At 47.5% G+C, this 22666-nt stretch overlaps 4 non-coding genes across 4 annotated transcripts; 3 read left to right on the top strand and 1 right to left on the bottom strand.

The window, feature by feature from the left end:
* Positions 1–183: 183 nt before the first annotated feature.
* Positions 184–255, top strand: Trnaq-uug. The gene has a single exon. It is a non-coding gene; the product is annotated as a tRNA-Gln (tRNA).
* A 7127-nt stretch (positions 256–7382) lies between these two features.
* Trnam-cau lies at positions 7383–7454 on the bottom strand. The gene has a single exon. It is a non-coding gene; the product is annotated as a tRNA-Met (tRNA).
* Positions 7455–14603: 7149 nt separating this feature from the next.
* Positions 14604–14676, top strand: Trnav-aac. Its single transcript has one exon. It is a non-coding gene; the product is annotated as a tRNA-Val (tRNA).
* A 1553-nt stretch (positions 14677–16229) lies between these two features.
* Positions 16230–16302, top strand: Trnav-cac. Its single transcript has one exon. It is a non-coding gene; the product is annotated as a tRNA-Val (tRNA).
* Positions 16303–22666: the final 6364 nt, after the last annotated feature.

The following is a 22666-nucleotide window of genomic DNA, read 5'->3' as shown; positions in this document are numbered from 1 at the left end:
CGACCCACACGGAGAACCGCGGTGACAGCGCCAGCGCGCCGCGGACCCATTTCCCCCACCTCTCCAGACAGCCCTGTAGGGGGCGGCACAGATGCATCGAAAGCAACTGTTTTAAAGTGTGATCCTAGAGCTTCGAGTTGAATATTTGTCACAAGAAAAACTCATCAAGCTTTAGACCTCACCGGCCCCATGGTGTAATGGTTAGCACTCTGGACTTTGAATCCAGCGATCCGAGTTCAAATCTCGGTGGGACCTCAGTGGTTTTTTTTTTTCCACTTTTCTTTGAAAACCCACGCGTCCCGCTCTAATCCAGCCGCACACACCCACAGCCCCATCACCACCCTGGTCCTAAGACTGGCGCCAAGGCTGTATAGATTCCCCCGGTTCCCGTAGGCTTGATTCCTAGAAAGAATGTGCGTATTTGTTTTAAAATCCCATTTTTGAAAGAATGCTCACATTGTGTAGGCTGCAAGTTAAGAAGAGGTGTGGCGCTTTGCTTCAAACTGCTGGCAGCAACCCCGGGCGCGCAGCCATGCAGATCCCAACACCAGTCCTCCCCTTTCTAGGGCAGCTCTGGCTCTCAGGACGGTTGCCCGAGCCCTCACGCATCTCCCCTGATCACCATTCCTACCGCACTGTAGGTACCAGCCCAGAAAGAGAAAAAAATTATTCCACTTATTCATTTTCTCCTCTCTTGTCACTGTGGCCTCCGGAACACTCCTCCACCTGAATTCCAGATGTCAAACACTGATTTAGACTTCCAGATCTTTTCTGATCTGGGCTCGGGATCCCTTCTGTGTTCGCCCCACACCCGAAACCCCTGCCCACACCGCCTCATATGTTCACTGCTCCTTCACTAAGCTCCGTCTCTCCACAGAGCTGTCCTCGCGGTGCGGGGACCCTGTGTCCTGGCCGCCTCGCCGGTCTTGGTCCTGCCCTGCCTGGAGCAAGCTCTGAATTCAAAACGCTCTCTGAGCGCACGAACCGGCCAGAAACCAGGACAGCTCGTGCCCGTGTCTGGATCAAAGCTTTCTCCTCTGCTTCTTTCCGGATTATTTTCACCCCTTTTCCTTCGCGGACCCCAAGTCTACATCACCCAAAGATTAAGTCTTTGCAAGAGATTGAGGAGGCGGATCTCGACTGTGACGTCCTGGGGACGCACTGCGTGCCCACAGGCGGGGAGGGAAGGAAGCGACAGGACCGCCTGACAAGCCGCCCAGACCCGGCGGCAGGGTAAAGGAAGGCTCCGGAAAAGGAAGGCTCCTTTGACTCCACCGAGGCCTGCGCTCTTGCTGGGCCGTGCGCAGGGGATTCGCTTTCCCGCCGCTGTGAGAAGCCGCACGGCTCGGGGCTGCCTGTGGGTGGCGCCAACCACGCGTTCTTGATGGAGTGGGAGGTTTCGGAGAGCGGAGGGTCCGAGGGCTTCTGCTGGGCCTTACGGCGCCTCCTCTTTCCTCCTGCTTTGGTACTCGTCTTCCCGCGGACCAGACTGGCCCAGCCACGAGGGTCTACTGCCCTCCCCGTGAACACCTGGAATTGCGCTCGATCATCTCGGCCTTTCCAGTGAGGTTGAGTGGTGAGGGGCGGGGCGAGGCGGGAAGATTCCGAACAGGAACACTAACACGAGGCGCGTATGCTTGTATATGTGCGCGCGCCTGTGTGCGTGTGTGCACGTATGTTTGAGTCGCCGTGGGGGTCCCCGTGAGCGCCGCCGAAGGGCGCGTGCAAGGCGGGGTCCTTTAGCTCTCCTCTGGGAAGAGGGGGGGTCGCCTTCCCGTCGCTGTCCCAGGTCAGCCAGATCCTGAAGCCCAGTGGTCCAGGCAAATTTATTTCGGATTTCTGTAAACGCCAGCGTCTCCCCTGTGACTACGGTGAAATCTTTCCACCTGCGTCCTCCAAAGCCCCTAGTGCTCCCTAGTGAGACAGCTTTCAGGGCCGGAGGATCTGAGGCAGACCGGGGAGAGAACGCCTGGGGTCCCTCGCCCTGGCGCGGTGGTGGCGGTGCTGGCTCTGGCTGCTGTGAGCTCCCAGCACTGGACAGACCCAAAACACCCGCTCCTGAGCCCACTGGGGAAAAGCAAGGGGGTCAGGGCTGGATCCTGCGCCTGGAAGTCGGCGTGGTGTTCATTTCTGGCCCGTGTGAAGGATGTTGGAGGCGGCGGCCAGGTCAGCCTTGATGTCAGGGAGAAACGCGGGTAGAGGGCAGGAGACCAAGTCAGCAAAGAATTTAAGCAGACAAGGATGAAAGTGGGCTCTATGGCATAATGGTCAGCATTCTGTACTCTGAGTCCAGTGATCAGAGTTCAAATCTCAATGGCACCTTACATGCTTATTTTGCTTCGGTCCCACCTCTTCACCAAGTGCTGGTGACCTGCCTGCCAGTCCCAGGAAGATGTTAATCTGCAGAGAGGGCTGGGGACAGAGCTCGGTGGTACCGTGTTCTCTTAACATGAAGGAGACCCTGGGCTCCATGCCTGTCAGTAATAATAAATAGTAATAACAAGTAGTCTATCTGCTCACCTACACACCAAATTGGAAGCAAAGAAGGAATGCCTGCCTGCCCCTTTCTCTACATTTCCAGCAAAATAGTGTTTTTCTTAAGCTATACAAGAACTTATCAAAAATTACACAGTCATCTTTTATGTATTATATACTACTGCATATTAAGTTCAAAACCAGCTCAAATTAGAAGAAAAGCACTTAAAATACAAATACTGGTCATAACGAAAAGTAATGTTTCATTTTTACACCCAGGCTAGCCAATCACAGCCTTTAAGCGTAAACATGTAACACATTGGGGTAAAATTACATGCAGATATGGAATAGTAATACCCTTGAAAGAAAGAAAAGGGTTCATGAATATTTTTCAAATGTTAAAACTATCGAAGTTTATTTGTAAAAGGTGTCATATTATTTCTGGATCCCAATAGACAATTCATTGTGAGTTCAAATGTTTTCTAATGTTCAAATGTTATCATAGGCTGACAAATATATTCTTTGGAGCAATTTAAACTTATTAAGACATTTTAAAAGACCATTGGAAAAAAGTATGTGAGAACGCAAAAGTGTAATAGTTTGTAGAGTTTCTAAGTAAACAGTTTGAAGACATTGTTCTTGATTCAAGCAATGCTGAGACAGAACACAGCACCTACCTCAGCCCAGGGTCAGGCTCCTGAATTTCTATATTTCAAGTGTTTTTTTTTTTTCCCGTGAAACTATGGAAATCTGGTGTGTATTTTTAATTTTTATATATGTGCTGCTGAAGCGAGCACACATATTTTTATTTTTGAAGGCACTCCCTGAAGCATATTTTATCAAGCTTTAATTGCTTTTATTATGCAGAAGTTTCCAGATGAGTATGTTTTCTTCCAACTTACATTTTGTATTAAATCACTAGTTTATCTGGAATTTGACTTTTTGTTTCAAATTCACCTTTGCCTACTGAACTGAAATACTAGCTGTCTGTGTGCACTTTATCCATTCTTAGAGTTTATCTGCTTCTCGCTGCATACGTATGGTGATGCTGTCTTCTGACCACACTTCTTTTATTATGCCTTAGTGAGCTAGAATGTGTTCCCAGAGGGAAAATGTATTTGACATTTTTGGGCCCAGGAGAATAAGCAGATAAAAAGAAGGATGTTGGAGATGCAATATTTCATTTTGTGATTTCCATCTCACAAATATGAAGTAGAGAAATCCCAGGAGCTGGGCTCCTGTCCCCAACCATTTCCTACAGTAAGGATGCTAGCACTAAGTTCATGAAAACCCTTTGGTGAAATGGCAGGCTTTGGCAAGATCCAGAAAATAACAACACTAGATCACAAAGGGCTTCGTTTGTTCCAGATGTTTGGTATGTGAAAGTCTTCCAACACCAAAGATGAAATCTGTCCCTGAGGAAGTTGAAGCTGATTCCCAAAGGTAGCGCTCGCAAGATAGTGTGCCCTGCGCTTTGGCCTGCAACAGCTTGGCAGAGACCTCGCAGGCCCTCCCCAGCTTCCCATTGGCAGGGGAGGGACAGGCAACCAGGAGGGAGCTTATGCTAGAAGCGAGTGAGATGAGCGCTGGAGGATGAGCTCTTTGTCAGCCCTTGGTAGCACTGGTGACCTAGCACGGTCCTGTGTGTGTGAGGTCTCAAGATCCACCATGGCCACAGATGCTGGACAACTCCTTCCAGCGCTGAGCAGAAGTGAGAGGAGACTTCTGCCATTAGCAGCTGAGGAGCACAGCTGAGGGCATGAAGTGTGGGCTCTTCCTCCAGAGCCAGGAACACAGACACCTGGACCGTTTTTCTCCAAGATGAATTCCATCCCTTCTTCAAAATCAGGTCCTCCTCTTTCAGGGGACACACAGGCAGAAGGAGGATGGTTTGAGGACAAGAGCAGACAGGCTGGAGACAAAAGGTCAAACTTGGGCTCAGGTGCAAATCACAGGTCGATTGAGGCCTCCTTCCCAGAAAGGGTTTCTGGCTCACGTCCTGACCCAGGCACTGGATCGCTCATCAAAGCCTGCAGAAGAGCTCAGCCTTGGGACAGACCCTGCACTGGGAGCCTTAAAAGAAGACGAGGAGTCCACTGCACAAACCCTAAGCCTTGCTTATGAATGTGAGAGGGCTGGAGAGGCTGGAGATATGAATAGCTCACAGGGAAGGGTTGTGGATCACAATGGAGCTCACCACGTGGTGGGTGGGGAGTGGGGTGTGGAGCTGGGCAGCTGTCAGTGTGAGAAGGAAGGTGGACACCGAGCTGCTCTGACCAGCAGGCTGCACTCACAGATCTGCTTTGGTCAAGAGCCCACCCTCTCCTCATACTTAAATATCTGTCATTGTGCAGAGGACTATAATATCGATTATGCCCAAAGCAGGCTGTGAAGGGTCAACCTCACAACTGGCTTGCTTATGGAAGTGATTCCCACTGAAGCCTAAGTTTCAAGGTAATAACTCGGGCCCAAATTCCATTCCCACAACTAAAACCTGATTGGAAGGACAGTGTTCTAGGCGCTGGGGATTTAGCTCAGTGGTTCTAGCTGCTGCTTGTAAGCCCAAGCATCTAAGTTCCATCCCCAGTACCAAAAAAAATAAATAAATAAAATAAGGGACAGTTTTCTAAATGCAACCACGTATTTTGTCTATTCTGTTCCTAACTTGAGAATGCTTTGTCTTGTCCTTTATGAGACTTGTTTAAATTAATTTCCATAGAAACCACCCATTGCCTTTACCCCAACTGATTCCAATAAGAGTCAGTGTCTGGGCCTGGCCAGCACCTGTGTCAGTTGCACCAGTATTGGTCGTCCTGGCCCCACTTTCTGTCTCTTAGTTCTGTCTCCTCGTGTATTTATTTCTCAGGCCTGTGTCACAGTTGGCAGGTGGGGACTGGAACCTGACTGCAGGGGTCTCTGGCATCATTGACCCTGGAATTCTGGCTTAGAATTCATTATAGCCTTTAACTATATTAGCTTTCAGTTTAGCCCGTGCTTAGCAGGTGAGCTTGCTAGGTCTTCTTGACTTTCTGGCATAACAGCCACTTCCTGACTGCCTGGCATTGAACTCACCCAGCCCTAAATCTGAGACACCTGCTCCTTCCCATGAGGAGCAGCACCAATGCTGGCACACTTGGTGTGATCACTGCTCCTATGACACCTGCTTCTTGGTTTTTTTTGATGGAAGGACCTAGTAAATACACCTGTGTGCAACCCTAATGCCGTCAGCATGTGCGGCTACCTGCCTGCTCGCACGTACACACTGTGGAGCTCTCAAGCTCCAAGGCCACCCTGCCTCTGTGGGCTTCTTCCCTGCATTCACCTGTCCTGTATTTATACCCTCCCTTCCATACAGAGACCTGGAGCTCCAACCACAGCAGCAGATTTCCTCACTGGCTCTGCCCTAGACGGCCCCTGCCATAGTTTCAGAATTGCTTTGTCCATCTATTATCAAAAAAATCCACTAAAAAGAAGCAGACATTTGTTTGCAAGTCTCCTTCAGCCCCACCCACACCCCTTGACCTAGCATGAAATGCACTGTGCTATGCTCTGAGCACAAATGGTGGGTTTCTTCATGTATTGAAGGTGTGGAGTAGAACTGGGTTCCCTTGCTTTAGTTTGCTTTCAGTAGTTTTTTGTCAATTTAACAATAATTTTTGAAAATATAGAACATTCATGTGTCTTCAAAAGTTAAAAACAAAGCCAGGTGTGGTGGCACAAGCCTGTAAAGTTAAGTTTGAACACTCCTGAGGCTGAGGCAGGGGGATCACCTATGAGTTCGAGGCCAGCCTGGTCTATATAGTGAGTTGAAGGCCTGCCCGTCTGAAGAACAAAACAAACCAAAAAACTAAAGATATAGTAAAAAGTATACTCAGAGAACTGTGCTTCCCATACCCCTCTTTTATACTCAAAACTGATATCATCTTTTTAGATAACTAGCTTCAATATTTTCTGGCTTATCTTTGTTATGTTTCCTTTTCAGAAAGAAAAACAGGTAAAGCATAGCTTTTGTATTTTCTTTTCTTGGAAAAAAATACTGTAATATCCATCTTTTTCCCCACTAATCAATAGCAACCAATTAAGTTCCTGTTCTGGAACTTAAAGTTAGTTTAAATGTTTTTAAGGGGTAAGTGGGCAAAATAAGGTGTAAAAAGCCTCAGAAACTTCCAAACAAGGTTATCTTCAACAGCAAAGTAAAAGAATAAAACAGTTCCATCTCATGCACATTTTTATGAACGTGCTTTCTTTTGCTATTTTGTACTGTAAATCCCCGTTGCTTAGGGGAGTTTATATTTTCTTATCAAACTATAGACACTCATTAAAAAGTATTCTGATTAGTAATGTTCTCCTAACTTTTTTGCAAACTTGTCTGTTAGACTTCCATTTTCCTTCTGAGCTTCTCCGTGGAATTCAGGTACACAAAGCACTATATTAAAGTATTCCCATGTTCTCTACCATTGGCTTAGTGCTTTTCTTATTGGGCTCCCAGTATGGAGAGAGGTTGAAAGGGTCTCTCCAGCCAAGGTACCACAGCGTGCTGTACAGGAGAATTCGCCCAGAATTCGTGGGCAGGAACCGGAACTGAATTCAGTAATGCAGGAGTATAGGAAGCAACACAGGGGCAAAGCCAGCGGGAGGCCCCACAGCGACAGACACATGGCCCGCGGATGTTGGCCAAGACTCAAGCAGAAGCCTCCAGGGTGGAAGAATCTATGACGCTCCGTTCTGCGTCCGTGTATATTCTACTCAGTGGGGCAGGCTAATTTGCTGGCTGTAAGGCGGGATTGTCAACTCTTCCCAGTGAAGCTGCCCTCTTCGAAGTGGGTGAAGAGGAATTTACAGGAAAGGAAAAGAAAAATTCCGGAAACTTCTCTAAAAGTGAAGTCTAGCAGCCACAAAATAGAGACTAGCAGAGGATGGTTTCGATCCATCGACCTCTGGGTTATGGGCCCAGCACGCTTCCGCTGCGCCACTCTGCTACCGGTTCAGCACGCTCGCTTTCTGCTTTGTCATGAGGAACATCAACTGTCTCACTGCCCTGTGCTTCCGGCGATCCCCTCTTTCTCCCCGCCTTTTTCCTACCCAGATCCCTCCCCGGGTCGGTGCAGCCCGGCGCCCTCCGGTGGAAGCTTCTAGGCCAGGTGTCAGGGCCAAGTTGCCACACAAGGGTCCGTGACCCGGCGGGGGACAGCGGCCGCGTCTCCTGGGGTCAGCGCAGCAAGGTGTCTGCGTGCGCATGCGCACCAGGCAGCCCGCGCCTCCATTGGCGGGAGAGCAGTCGGTGGCCGCGGAGTAAGAGACGTGAAGGCCTCTGCCTGCATCCCGGGAAATCCAGGCCCGGTCCCCGCGGTCTCCACCTCTCCATCGCCTGTCTGCCCACCCCGTGGGCCGCAGCCTACGGAGCCCTGCGGTGGCCCTGTCAGCGCGCGGCTCTGACAGAGGGCCCAGGGCGGGGCGGCCGGGACTGGCCGGATTCAGAGGCCGGAGGGTCCTCCCTAGACGCGGAGTCTGTGCTTGTTCGGTTCTTTGAGGGCGCCCCTCGCTGCTGTCTTTCCTCAGCGATTGTTGAAGCTCTGTACTGTGCTTCCTGTCTGGGGGTGGCAGGACACACGGAGGCCCCTCCGAAGATGTGATCTCCTGCCCATAGCTGCTGGCTTTGGTGACAAACGCTGGGCCTTGACCTGTTCAAATGGCATCGGGGCTCCCGAGGAGGGGGCAGTCGCGGTGGTGGCTGAGGCAGGGTGCTGCCCAGGCAGGCTGGTCACCCCAATGTGTCCACAGCAGTGAGGGCTCCTGCTGGCCCTGGGGCTGGGCAAAGGTCCTGCAGTGTCCAGCTGCCAAGCCGGGTCTGGCCATCTCCCAGTGCATTGTCCCAGTTGTCCTCTTGGTGCACAGGGCTGGATGTGACAAGACACTCTGTGTTGGATGGCAACAGCAGGTTTGCCTTGCTACCTGGCCCGAGGTTGTGCTTGGACACATGGCTTCTTGAGCAGCCTGTGTCTGTGAGACTGTGGAGCCCCAGACAGGGCCAGCTTTGTTCAGTCCTCCAAGGGAAAGTGTTACTTTTTTTAATAATGAAACAGCTTGAGAAAACTCTTAAGTGCATAGTATGTGAATTCACAGAACTTGTGGGCCAGGGGTTATTATGTCATAGGCATACATCTCAGTGTAGGGATGATTAAAGATTCCCAGAGATGGCTTGCGGTCATGGTTGCACAAAAATGTAAATCTATTTAATGCTTCTGAATTCTATAATTAAAATAGATATGCTGATGTTATGGCTTGTGTCTAGATGTCCCCCTAAAACCTCATGTAATCATAGGTGGGACTGTTTCTGAGGTGGTTGGGTGTAGAGTGAGTGAGACTGGGATTAGGGTGGGTGATTACTAAATCAGCCCACTGATTGGTTTGGCCCTGCTCTAGTCACAATAGCCTGTATAGAGTATTAAAGGGGCAGAAAAAAGCCACCAAGGTTGCTTCTTGGTTCCCTCGTTGCTTTTGCTGTCTTCTGTGTGCAGTGAACTGTTTCTCCTCTGTGACGCCTCTCTGCTACGTGCCACTCTGTTGTGTGTATTTTACAATAAAAAAGGAAGGAAATCAGCACACTTGTGCATGCACTCACACAGACACACGCTGGAAACTTGACCTAATCTGATACAAGTGCTCTCCTCCACACTTACAAGTGGTAAAGAAAGGTTTTCTTCCCATAGGAAATAGAGGAACACCTGAGACTAAGACGCAAAATGTGAAGTCGCCTTCACATGAATGTGCCATATGACAACAGAAGAGGTAAATGTGACTAAGGGCAAAGCCTGTGCTGAGGCAGACAAGAAGGACAGCAGGACCTGATGGCTGCAAAGGGACTGGTGGGGCAGGGACTAGCGACACAGGGCAGGTATCGTCCTGTGTGCAGTGAGGACTGCAGAGCTGAAGCAGATTTGCATTCACATGGTTTTGGATTTCTGTGGAGGAGGAGCCACACTCTGGAGAGCCTAGCAGTCTGCAGACAAAGCAGTTGGGACCAGGACAATGAGCAGTGCCTGGGCAGGTGGCAGGGAGAGGTGAGTGAGGGTGGGCAGAGAGATTCACAGGTGGAGGAAACTGAGTCCTGTCCATGAAGAACCATGGCTTACAACACTGAGAAGGGGAGGAAATATGAATCGGCTATTGTGCTCTCCTGTTAATCATTTTTTTTTCTAATTTTAGAAGACAAAGATATTTTTTTAATTTCCCTGAAGGCTCTGTATGATGCTGTCAAGACCCAACAATGGGCATTTGAAAATCTGTACTGCGGCTGACATCTCCAGGCTAGCAGTGTCAGCTGGGCTTGCTGCCTTCTTGTGAATGTTTCCTGGAACCTCACAAAGGCTCACTTGTGAGGCTGGTGGCCAGTTCACCTATCCTCAGGGAAACCAGGGAGAGGCGCATCCTCCCTTGGACTCAGGGAACACAGCAGATGTGGACTTTGTGCACACACAGAGGAGCTGGTTCTTTCCCAGGAACAACTGGAGCCTATCCTTGTCCAGATGGAAGCATGCTGGGGAGCAGAATTCAGTTTTCTCTTATTAGCAAGGGAAGACAGAGCCATGAAAAACACTTTAAGATTTTACAAGTAGTGTAGTGGAAGTCCCTGGGGAATAACACTTCCCTGTTTACCATGCTTGGACAGAATGATTTCTTTTGAAGGTGCGGACCAGAAGCACCTGTTAAGTTCAGGAGCGATGAAATGAGGCATCCCTACAGTGCTCAGTGCTGTGTCCTTTGGGGAGGTGCCACGACCACTCCAGTGGAGTCTGCGTGACAATGCCGCTCACCTGGCAGAAACCAGACCCGAGGTATCGTCCCCACGGGGTTAAGCCTCCTGGAAGTCCTTGGCACACACCGCATGCGAAGTCAGCCGTGAAGAGAATAGCTGGCCTCTCTGCCTGCAGTTTGGGGACATTGGGTTCATCTATAATTCTGTTCTATTTTGTCTTTATTACTATTTGTTCATTATCTGTAGAATTGTATTCTGGGCCCAGGAAAGGTCAGGAACAATTAGATGTTCCTAGAGATGGGGAGGTGTTGGGGCACAAGAGGACGGGCGGCCAAAGTGCTGACCCTGAGCCCCGGACTGTGAAGTCCTGAAGGTGATCCTGAAGGTGACATGCTGAAGCCAGTCCTTTGTTTTACAAACTTCCCCTTCTGACTGCGTATAGGTGTGGTCTTACCTTGACTTAATGGTCTTAGCTTTTGTGGTGGTATATAGGTGTGGTCTTAACTTGACCTTGTGGTCTTAGTTTTTACAGTACTATTGTCTATCTTTCTCATGCCTGCCTGTGCCTGAAATCACTCTTGAGGTGTGCCCTTGAAACTAGTATATAAACACCTAGAGTTAGAAATAAAATTGCAGCAGCATTGGCAAACTTCACCTCGGTGTTGAGTGCTTTTGTCTGACTGTCATCGCCGAACCTGCTCCCACCTTTCAGAGAACCTGTATCTCCTCGTGAAATCCCGTGTTTGCTGCCCTACGGTCGGTAGCGGGGAGAGGGTTGGAGATGGAGATTGGTGACAGCTAAGGATGATGATGAGGACAATCACCTCTTTTCACACTGATGGTTTCTGCAGGAAGGCATATTGACCATTACATTTGGGACAAATGCCTGGTTTTCCTGTTTCTTGTTTTATTATCTCTCTCAACCCAAACGTTTCAATCTCTAAAGAAAAAGAGAAAAGGCAATAAGTGATACTGAACACTGAATTTATTTTCAGTTTATTTGCAAAACAAAATCAGCCATACTCACAACATTAACACTGGGCGTAAATGTCCTCCTCTACACTTACAGAGTGAAGACATCTTCATCACTGATGAAAGCTTTAGTGGCTGGTGAGTAAGGGAAGGAAGCCCTGATGATGGCCCAGGCTGCTGAGGGTGAGGGATCTCTGAGGTTATCTGCTTGGCCAGAGGAACACTGATTATGAAGGGGCATACGGCACAAAAGTGCGGATGCTCTGCAATGCAGGGTTAAAGATCAGGGAAAGGCAGGTGGGGCAAAAGCAGGTAAGTACCAGAATGTACGTTAAAGATTAGAGAAGCTGGTAGGTTCAGCCTTTGTCCTTCCCCCTGCCTGATAAATTGCTCAGATCAACTTGAAAAAGGTCATGTAGCAGGCCTCCTCGTTCCTTGACACAACTGCTTCTTGTGAGGTAAATAAAGGCCAGAGTTCTTGGATCAGCACTGCTTTCTGAAGACTTCCTCCTTCTGGGCCTCTCCATGTTTGGACCCAGTCCCGTCTCCGAGTAATCTTTTCATCCTCTGAGCTGCCACAGTTGCACACTGTGACAGTTATTCCCCATGATCTTCTTCTTTTCATACCAAGCAGGAGCTGAAGAGCTACCTCACACAGCACAGTGGCTGTGAATGACAGTGCCCCTTGCTGGCTCTGAGCCTGAACCTGCTCAAATGTAAACCTCAGGGGCAAGGACAAGTCTTGACTAAAAAGGTTTGAAAAAAACAGACCTAAAAATAAAAGTCACCACATAGCTGTCTGTCAGGCACTGTTGGAAACACTGCAGAGATGAGTTCGTGACAGAGGCAGGCCCTTTCCACACAGGGAAAATCACAGGGAAGCCAGTAGCTTGCCTCAGCCCCACACACAATGAGCAGCGGGAAAGACCAGAACTGTACCCATATAGCTTGGCGCCAAGGAACCCTGGAGACTCTGTCCTCTGGTGGAGGAGGAGAAAGGGCCTTAGATGCAGCCACTGCCACCCCACTTTTTGACCCTAGCATTATTTACTGTCAGTTTTCCTTCCCAAGAGTGAGGACTGTGTAGCCAGGTTCTTTTTCCTCCAGAGCTCCCCAGGGCCACACAGGGTCTGGCACCTGGCATATTGCTTATGGTTCATCTTGACAATATTTTACAGATCATTGCTGCTGCTGCTATTGCTGGTCTGGTCCTCACTCACCAGCCAGACAGCACAGACTTTCCTTGGATGGCTCCCCACAGCCAGCAGCCCATCAGCAGGCAGGAAGCACTCTGTCCCCACACTCATGGGAGGGAGAACACTTAGCTTGTGCAGAGTTATGTGGCACAGGCTCTGGCCTTCTGACCTGTTCCTGCCCTCAGTGCAGCTCCCCTAGAAGCGGATATCGAAGTCACCTCCTGTCCTTTCTCTGCTGCATGCACAGCCTTGTGGAGAGCCCAGGCTACTTTCCTGAGAGCTGAGACAGGGTAGCCTAGGACACCAAACCTTCTCTCCCCACTTCTCCACCTGCTGCAGGCCTTCTTGCTCAGCACTTGCAAGGAAATGGGTTGAATACTCTGCTGGTGGAGACAGTGGAGTCCTGCTGATGTCAGAATATCGGAAGGCAGGAAGACAGGAAATCCACACCATGAGGCGACCTCATGCAGAAAGCTTGGCTGCATCCTGCCGTGGAACTGTACAATGCACAGTACATCCGGACTTGCAGGGCACCCCAGAAATGTGTGCAATTTTCATGATCAATAAGAGCAGGACAAAAAGGAAGGAGAAAGGAAGGTCCCAAGGCTGCAGAGCACATGAGCTCTGAGCCTATAGGTGGCAGAGGGGGCAAAGCAGAGTTTGTGGGTGGGGTCGCGCCCTAGTCTGCACCCCAGGAAGGCCCTGGGTTTGGATCTGAGGGAGCAGCAGCCTCTGCTCTCTGCTGTGCTGGATGCTGTCAGATGCCCAGGCTGGGAGCCCAAGTGGCTCCTACCCACCCATGATGTCAGCTGCTGTGCCTGCCTGGTGCCAGGGACCTGCATGGGTCTGCAGGGCCTCACCTCATCTGCACTTGGGCATGTGAGGACACTTGGGCACACAGACTGGTGGACCCGGGGCCACTCGAGGGCCTCCAGGTGCAGGGCAGGTACACTCAGGAGCCATTCCAGTCCCAGGAAGGACTTCAGCAGGCCCAGGTGCGACTCTGACAGGTGAGGCCTCCCAAGGGAGGATGTCTGGTCAGGCCCTGCTCTTTAACCTGCAATCCATGAATCTATGGGGAGGGGTCACTTCAGCACATTTTAAAGCGTATAACTAATATTTTATAATTAAACTGATTATTTAGGCTGCAGGATGTTTTCTTCATATTGTAATTACTGGCGGCCTTTTTTAAAAGGAATTTTGCTATATAGTCCAAACTGACCTAGAACTAGCAGCGATCCTCCTGCCTCAGCCTCCTGAGTGCTGGGATCACCAGTGTGTGCCACCACACCTGGAATTATTGGCATTTAAATATAGAATAAACTGGTCACAGTGGCACTTGCCTGTCATCCCAGCACTGGGAGGCTGAAGCAGGAGGAGCTCAAGCTCCAGCCCAGCCTGGGTGATTTAGGGACTTAACAAGACCCTGTTTAAAAAAAAAAAAAAAGAAGGACTGGGTATGTAGCTCAGTGAAAAGGTTCTGGGTTCAATCCCCAGTACCATAGATAGATAGATAGATAGATAGATAGATAGATAGATAGATAGATACATTTAAAGGCTGAGGTCTTTCATTTATTGAAAAATTTTGCCTGTTTTGAATCTAAATTTTCCATAGTTTATCTTCTGATGTAATATTCTTTTATGTTCAGTATTTTACCCTGTCCTGTCTTCCTGCTAATAAGATATTGATTAACCATATTTATTAATTTCTTCCTCTTCTAGGGAGTAGAAGACTCTACTTTTGGTAAGCATTCCTCTGGATTGGATTGTCATTGTGGTTATTTGTTGCACAAAACTATACCCTAAAACAAATATAAATTTGAAAATTAATCTGTACTTACAAAGGTATAAAATAATGGGAAACATACTTAAATGTTAATGCTTAAATGTTAATGGGAAACATACTTAAATAATGCGAAACACTTAAAGACAACAAATATGTTTTAAAATTACTTTATGGATTTATGAGTACTAACACTGATTTTCCGCATTAATTTCGTACCTGTGTTCATGTTATAATTAACTACTGAGAATGGCATTTTATTGTGCTAAAAAATACAGACAGGTATATCGTTTCCATCAATTCACCCAGATTCTTGTGTTTTCATATTTAAATCCCAAAGGTAAATGGGAAATTCACGCCCAGACTTATGATTTGGCCTCGAACTCAACTATAGGAAGAGAAAACAAGGGTGTAACTATTGGTTTCCGTAGTGTAGTGGTTATCACGTTCGCCTAACACGCGAAAGGTCCCCGGTTCGAAACCGGGCGGAAACACATTCTTTACCTTCTGCTTTTTCTCCCTCTGATTCCGAGTATCACGTCTCCGCGGCGAGCCCGAAAGAGAATGAGCATCTTGGATCTCTGGGTCTGCCCCAGCAGCGTGTGACCAGAGCATTGGCGCCAGAAGCTGATGGTGACGGTGCCAGGTTCCTGTCACATTGTCCCCTCCGCTAGCCTTGGCCCGAGTCGAGGACCCTGGACGCGGGTGTGCGCGGGGCTGAGGGGGTGCAGGACGTGCACCAAGCTCCTGCGGGTCCCTGCAGGCCATGGCCCAGCCCTAGTGGGGCCGGGAGCTGGGGCCGGAAGTGGTTCAGATGGAAGTCCAGATTACAGTACAGCGAAGGGCTGCTCTGGGAGTGGAGCAAGAGGATGTTTGGAGACAGGGATGGGATTAGGGCCAGGGATAGGACCAGAATCAGGTCAGGTATAGGGACAGGGACAGGCTCCCGGCCTCATCCCTCTCGCTGCGGCGTTCCCAGAATTCCCATCGGACCTGTGGAGTTTGCAGGTCTGGGCCAGGAATACGACCACTGCAGATCTGGTGTGGCATCCAGGAGCCCAGGTCTCTCCTGTGACAACTCAGACTCCACCCCTCATGGCCTCATCACCCCCGAAAGTGCTGCCTCTAAAGGACCTCATTGTGGCAATTAAATTTCAGCGAACGTCCAAACTATGGCAACCTCTGTAACCCGAAGCCACCAACATCATCTGCTAGTTACCCATTGATGTTACATTTGCTAAAAGAACACCAGTCAACCAGCACAGGAACTATTCTCAAGAACAAAGCAGAAATTCCTGAAAAATTGTTGCACGTTCACAATAGACAAATGTATAGCACAATCTTTGGATTTCAGAAAGACATGCCATTGGCCTCCTATGTGGGGAAGAAAAAGTAGTATCGATACTGTCAACATTACACCATGATAAGATTTATAGTGAAGGCCCTTTCACTGAGCCTGTAGACAGTGGGAAGAATCTTTCATTCCTAGCTCAGCCGGCAGTAGACTTTAGGGTCCGCGGGCGTCTGCGGACCGCGGTGGGAGCTTCACGTGCGCCGCGTGAACTCTGCAGATCCCTGCACCGCGCGGACGACTCGAGCGGGAGGGCAGCTGCGGCTGCAAGCGGATGTGAGCTGTCTGCCACCCGCCAAGTCCCAGATTCTGAAAGGGCGTGTGTGTAGAGTGAGGCTCCTAGAAATCAAGCCCTCAGCCGCTGCAGGAGGTGATGCCTCCTAAACCGGGCATGCCTGGAATCGATTTTAAAATGCTATGGGGATGCAGCTCAGTGGGAAGGCCGTGGGTTCTATCTCCGGTACCGCAAACAATTTTTTAAAATTTTGTACCGGGGATCGAACTCAGGCCCTTGCGCTTGCGAGACAGGAGTTTTTTGTTTTGTTTTGTTTTAATTTTTGAAATTAAAAAGTGCAATTGCAGGCCCGCATTCAGCAGCTCTCACAGGCAGAGCTATAACCGTAGGTTCTTGGAACCCGCGCTGGCGAACACGAAAGCCTTTGCTAGGCCAGCTACAAAAAAGTATTCCAAGAAGTAGTTTCCGTAGTGTAGTGGTTATCACGTTCGCCTCACACGCGAAAGGTCCCCGGTTCGAAACCGGGCGGAAACACTTTTGTTTTGGACGACGCGCATGCCTCCCTGGACACCCGGAGGCGCAGTCCCAGGCCAGGGCACTCTTGTGGATTCCCCTCAAGCCCACCATTCCCCTGCACCACCTTTATTTGCCAAGGCTTTTGCAGTCGTCGACCATCACCACTTTTGATTTAAGGCGCGGTTCCAGTCCCGGCTGTGAGTAAACAGTCGCCCTTCCGGACCTGACAGCTAACCGCGCGTCCCCGAGGCCGAGTCCCCCAGGTCGAGCTCAGCCATTGAAGGCTTGAAATTCTTTTTTTTTTTTTCCTCTCTCTCTCTTTTTAAACAAGGAGCGTCTTCCTGCACCCTAAAGAACAGTGAATGAGCACCTCCTCCCGGCTGCTTCCCGCAGCGCGTCTCTGTTCTCGCCGTCCCTTAGCCCAGCTCGGGGAGGAGGAGCGCGGAGCTGAGATCCCCACGCGCGAGCAGCAGCCGGGCAACCGCGCTCGGTAAGCTGGCGGGACCTCAGCCTGATCGTCAGTCCGCGCTGTGGTCACCAACCTTAGCCCGGCCCGGCCTCCTCGGCCCCGCCTGACTCCTTGCAGTCCCTTCGGGGGTGTTCCAGAGCTCAGGATCCTTCTTGCCTTTTTTGTGAATTGTATTAAAAGCAGAAATGTTAAACGACGCTTGTTCTTAGGAAATGTGTGAAGTAGGAAGATGTAGAAAGTTACAGTTCAATCTTGTATGAGGGCCTCTGTCACAGACTTTGCCAATTCTTTGGGAATTTGCCCCAGCCCGGGCCTCACACTACCACTGAGCCACACTTCAGCTCCATAGCTAATTTCTAATCCTAATTTTTGCTCTTTTCCATCACTACAAAGTGTCCCCAACACTAGAGGTCTAAGTGCTTCCTTAGCCCCGCATATAAACGTGTGTCAATGAGACCCATGTTTATTCTTTACAACACTTCTATAGATGAATTATTAATTTTAATAATAACGAGTTTTATTATATTAAACAATGAATACTTAACAGTAAAAAGTATTACAAAAATAAATATTGAATTGTTAATATTTACTGAGTTTGTAAAATAGCATCAAAATTTTCAACATCAATTTTTTTGTGTGTACAAAGTCTAAAAAAAGACAACACAAATAAATTCTTATATGAACTACAAGGAATCTACCAACAGCACTTTCCAAAAAAAAGTAATCTTTACTTGAATTATCACAGCTAAGGCAGTCTGAACTCATGACACCAACATATTCCATACACGTATACCACTTAGACCAACAACACATGTATTTTGCTTCCCTGGCCTTGTTTAACATCTCACTGGTCTTGCTGTTCTGTCAGGAAGTTCCTATACACTGTGTAGCTCACAGGTACATGAAATATCAATAAAATGAACTATTAAATTCTTAATATGCATTGTGTGTTTAGACATCAACATTTTCACATCAGCTGTATACTTGCTTAGAAAAACCTAAAAGATAACGTCAGAAGTAAATTCCTGCATGAACTACAATGGAAATACAATAGACATACTCCATGATGAAAATAAACTGCTTCAGTTGCCACACCCAAGTCAGTCTTCACACATGACAACTGCATGTTCCATGCACAAGTATTGCATACACTGATAGCATGTATGTTTTCCTGTCCTTCCTTGTAGGACCCAGTTGACATCTTTTTAGTTTTCCTGTTGTCGTTGTAGTAGTATTGTGGCAGAACAGAGAAGCTCAGTTCTATAGTTAAGTGTTACAACTCAGAGTTGCAGCCAAGGTCCACAGCTCAGAAGGCACACCTGAGCTTACAGCTCAGTGTGGCAGCTCTGGGTCCCAGCTCTTGTAATTCAAGACTCGAGAATCCCGTGGCTAGTTGAAGAGGTGGGAAAAAAACTTTTATTACACTTGAAAGTCCTGGGTGGGCTCAGAGGAGTCTGAGCTCTCTATCAGAAATGAGAGCCTCCTTACATAGGGATCTACATAGGTGAGCATGCTCAATGAAGGGGAGGAAGAGTTACAGAACATTCCTGAAGCAGAGGTGATGTTACAGAACATTTCTGAGAGGTGCATAGCTTAACAGAACTTTCTTGGGAGGGCGCAGAGCTTAACAAAACATTCCTGAAAGTTCACACAGTTCAAACAATCACAAGCCATTTTGATACATTGGGCTGGAGCCCAGCAACACAAACTTTCATTTCCAAACAAAACATCCTGTGGGGGAAAAAAATGGAGGCAAGGCAAGGGCCTGTCTTATTGTACAGCACTTCTTGATCAGTAAGTCTTTGTGATGCTGCACCTGCCTGTTTACCTGTCAGCTCACCAGTGTGCTCCACAAATTTTTTTTGTATTGTTCCCTGGGCAGAAACATTTTGTTTTTCCTTGGCTGTAAATGATCTCTTATGAGATCCAATCCCAATCCTCTGAAAAAATTTATCCGTGGTATTTTGTGCTTGTTATTTTCTTTGTAAACTATCAAACTATTTATGCCACACATGCTTAGGATTGAATAAAGCACAACCAAATGGCAGTGCTTTGTGTTTTGAGTGACATCATAGTCACTGCATAACTCAACAACATCTACTCCGGCTTTGGCTTTGTTTCCATCTTGGGCTTCCCTTTTGTCAAGGTTTCCCTATCAGTATTTCCAACATGGTGCAATGATGACATCAGCAGTACCAGTTTTTTAAAATTTTATTTTCTAATAAATTTTATTTTATCCCATTTCCTGCCTCACCAATTTGTATTTATTTCTTTGTCATATATGAGGCCAATGTAAGTCTTTCTGAAATCCAAAGATTGTACTATACAGTTCTCTGCTTTGAAATTGCTACTTTTCATTTGGAATTTCTGCTTTGTTTCATTCATACAGTTCCTATGTTGGTCAACTTGTGCTCTGTTAGCAAATGTAACATTTCGACTAGTCAAATATGCACTCATATTATTCTTTTCTTTGTCATCTAAATCATGGGTCTGCATTCCCTATGTCTGTATCAGTCAATCCTTGTTCCACTTTACTGTCGCAGGAATTTTGTCTCACATGCCAACATCAAAGTCATTGCCATACACCAACACTACTCTTCTGTTACAAAAATATATATTTTTCCTTAATGAATCATCTTCACCATCCATGCATGAGTAATATGATGATTCACTTTTGACCTCCTCCAGAACTTGCAAATCTGGTTTTTCAAGTGCCAGTTTACTGAAGTGGCTACTTCTACCAGAAAAATCAAAAGAAAACCTTTTTCACAAATTCTGTAATGGTATGGGTCTAGTGGACCTGCTGTGATGCGTGGGTAAGCATACACAAAGCCAGTTAAACAGAGGATCTCATTTTGCCACTTTTGCACATGTCCACACACCTTGTCCTATCAGGTTAGGTATAAATCCAAGGAATTAACCAGTAAAAAGGCCTTGCTAGCTGGAATTTAGCTCAGTGCTTCCACCACTTGCCTTGCAAAGCACAAGGTCCCAAGTTTGATCCCTGGTACCTAAAAAATAAAGGAATGAAAAGGCCTTGCTGGAACTTGAACCCAGGACCTTTTGTTTGCTAGACAGGTGCTTTAACCATCTAAGCCATGAAGCCCTAGATACATTATCCCTTGGTAATATATCATTTTATGAAATGTCATTCCTTCTGTCACTGTTTATTTCAGGGTTCTCTTTAGAATATGACAGAAAGAGCCACCTGGGCCTCAGTAGGAATCAGAAACTATTCTCCCTGCCAAATTAACACAGGGGTTGGAGAAGAACACATTTAAACTTCAAGGACACCACCCCAGGTGACCTGCGCTGGCCAGTAGAAAGGGACCTCACTGAGATTTCATCATATCTCAGCCTCTTATAAGCTCTCATTCTGTCTGTTCATTCAGTAGGTAACAGGGATTTTATCACCTTTTTCTCTGACTTTTGGCCTTGATGGTTTTTGCCTCTTCCACATGTAAAATAAAAGCTTCCTCACCATGTCCAGTTCCTTTCTAATATCACCTCCACGTCCAGGATGACATTACCTAAAGTGTAGATGGTGAAGACTCTTCTTAATTCAGACTTCTACACCCAGGAGGCAAAATGTAACCTCTGCCACTGAATCACACTGGAGATGCACAGCGATTATGGCAGCTCTGTCCCTAGGTTAGGCTTCAGTGTGTGGCTGGTTCTGCAGGGCCCACTGGCTCTGCCCTCTGGAATCTCAGTGCCGCTCTGGGTCATCTATCCCTTCAAAAAGACTCTTCCAGCAAAACAAATAAACAAAAACAAAACAAAACAAAAAAAGAAGACTCTTCCAGTTACTTGAAGCTGAGCCTTTCTCTTAGCATACTTCCTTCCCTCAGTAATCTGAGGGATGGGAGGTACGAAAGACCTCTTTTCATTTCATGCTACCTTCTGCTCCTTTCTGTCCATACTGTCAAAGTTCAAACACTATAATTTTCTTTAAAAACATGTGACTTTATGGAAGGTATTGGAGTTATTTCCTGTGTCCTTAATTCAGTGGCACTGCCTAGCTCTGTGTGAATTCCTCCTCGCTGTGCTGAGGCCTAACAGCCCTGCACGATAGTTAACATATTGTAGATTCTCATTTATTTCCCGTTTCTTAGAGATCACAGCCCTGCAATGACATCAGGAAAATGTCTAAAAATAGCTATTTCACATACTTTTACGTCCAGTATCTTTCCCCTCTAAACAACAATTCCCATAGCAATAAACCCTTTAGTTGTGGTTAACCTCCTCTGATGTGTGTTTTGTATGTGTCTAAGATTTGAGTCAGGGGAGAGGGCTGGGTAAAAGTCACAGACTCATAGAAGCAGAGCAGCTCTTGCAGAACATGCGTGTGCTCTATTTGAACTAGAACTCTGGAATTAAACTCCCCAGCAGGACACTAGGTTTCTTAATTCACTAGTCCTGCAATAATCGATTCAGCTTTAAATGTTGCCAGTGTAATAGGAATAAAATGATCTCTTTTTACTCCTTATTTCTGCAATGACTAATCGTCTGTACAATGTTTGTTAGTCTGTACATATTTCTCTTCCCTAATTTCCTGTTCTATCCTTCGCCCATTTCCTTTTGACCTGGTAGATTTTTCTCGGTTTCTTGTTACAATAGATATTTATACATAAAGCCCTCACTAGTTTTAGATAATTCAAACATATCCTGTTATCTCTATATTTTTGTGAATATTTTACATATTCTTGATTTTAATGTAAGTAAATTCATCTCTTTTACATTATTGTTAGTGCTTTTGAAATTTTAAAAAAGTTCTCTACTCCCTGGCACATAAGGAGAATTTCCTTGATGTGTTTCTAGTATACAGATGGTAAAAGTTCCGCTTTCACATGTAGATATTTCCACTCAGCAAAGCATCGTTTTTAAACTTCCCAGCTGATGAGTTCTGCAGTGCAGTCCACGTTAAGAACAGCAGTCAGGGAACATTCTGAGACCGTTGGTGTTTGTACCCATGGAGTTTGTCTTTGAATGTCTCCGTGGAAACGTCTGGCCAGTCACGCTCCACGGCATCCTAAGTGGTTCCTGCCCAGCCAGAGACCCGACTTTCCTTGGTGCTTGGTGGAAGCAGGACTCACCCAGGCCTGTCCACTATGCCACACATGGAACTGTCACTGGACACGATCCTGAAAGGTTCCCAAAGCCGGGTAAGGAATCTAGACTCACAAGTCTGCAGGTTCCCTGGCTCCTGTCAGGGAAAGGACTGGTCAGTATCAGGCAGAATTTTTTCAGTACACCCTGGAGAGTATTTCCTGGAACTGGAAATGTTTAATGTCTCTTGAGTGGTGGGCACCTATGGAAGATGTAACCCCCTTCCCAAGAGTAGTGGACCATCTTACAGGTATGGGCCTCGTATTTGTTTTTTCGTTGGCTGGTTTGTTTTTTAAGATGTGTAATATAAGACTTTGAATTCCCTCAGCCTGTTCCTATATCATAGGATCAGGTTCCTGCTCTTTACTTTCTGAATTAACCAACGTTTGGACTTGCAGTATACTTAAGGAATTTCGGGCTTGATGGGTTGGGAAGAAAAGGAGCCTAAATTAATAAATTAACCAAGAGAGTGTGGAAATGGACCACCGCGAGTGACTTCGACTGGGCCCAGGAAGTTGCGGTCTTCTTAAAGGCACAATTTTCACTTATAATTTTACTTGTCTCCTTTCTACCTATCTTTACTTCTGTAGGACCTCAGAACCTTGATCCGGCTGGGGATGAATCCAGAACCAGACGCCTCAGAGGCACCAGGGGCCGCGGGGTCAGTGGCTCTGCACGGCCGGAAGGCCCTGGACACGAACCGTCCCGAGCACCCCTAGTGAGGGCCGGGCCCCTTCCAGCTGGCGGCCTTGGAAAGCTGTGCCTACTCTGCGGTCTTCGCCCCAGGGACGCAGCCGACTCCGC

Source organism: Fukomys damarensis, unplaced genomic scaffold (genome assembly GCF_012274545.1).
Source record: "Fukomys damarensis isolate Sample0158 unplaced genomic scaffold, DMR_v1.0_HiC HiC_scaffold_10, whole genome shotgun sequence".
NCBI classification, from domain to species: Eukaryota; Metazoa; Chordata; class Mammalia; order Rodentia; family Bathyergidae; genus Fukomys; species Fukomys damarensis.
This window is presented reverse-complemented; position numbering and strand designations above follow the sequence as displayed.